A 683-nucleotide genomic window follows, 5' to 3' on the forward strand; every position below is an offset into this window, starting at 1 on the left:
TCTTCATTATGTTTCTCTCAATCCCAATTTTTTACCCATATGTCTCCCAATATACGGCCCCCTTTCAACATCAAGTCTTCTTTTGAGCTGCCTGTGTGAAGAAATAGGGTTGATCCCACATGGAAAAGACAGGAACTGTGGCATTGAGTTCCAGCTGCCCAGACTGCCTACTTGAGACTCAGACAAACAAAGGACATTGCCTTTGGTAGGATGGAGAGAAACCAGAATACAGTACGGAAAAAACACTGTACCCTTCGACAAAGATCCAAAGAGTATTTGTGGACAGTGAGTTGCAAGTAGTTGCAAATAAAGTCTATTCCTTCCAAAGGTTATTATTTAGACAATAAAACAATATCTCCATGCTCACTTCGGCAGCAAATATACTAAAATTGGAACTATACAGAGACGATTAGCATGGTCTCTGTGCAAGGATGACACGCAAATTTGTGAAGTGTTCCATATTTTTAAAGCTACAGTCATCAAGACAGTATGGTACTGGCACAAAGACAGAAATATAGATCAATGGAACAAAATAGAAAGCCCAGAGATAAATCCACGCACCTATGGACACCTTATCTTTGACAAAGGAGGCAAGAATATACAATGGAGAAAAGACAATCTCTTTAACAAGTGGTACTGGGAAAATTGGTCAACCACTTGTAAAATAATGAAACTAGAACACT

At 39.1% G+C, this 683-nt stretch overlaps 1 non-coding gene across 1 annotated transcript; it reads left to right on the plus strand.

The window, feature by feature from the left end:
- The first annotated feature begins 359 nt into the window (after window positions 1–359).
- On the plus strand, window positions 360–466 carry LOC122701101. Its single transcript, XR_006342950.1, has one exon. It is a non-coding gene; the product is annotated as a U6 spliceosomal RNA (small nuclear RNA).
- The last annotated feature ends 217 nt before the right edge of the window (window positions 467–683 follow it).

This window comes from Cervus elaphus, chromosome 9, assembly GCF_910594005.1.
Source record: "Cervus elaphus chromosome 9, mCerEla1.1, whole genome shotgun sequence".
Lineage (NCBI taxonomy): Eukaryota > Metazoa > Chordata > Mammalia > Artiodactyla > Cervidae > Cervus > Cervus elaphus.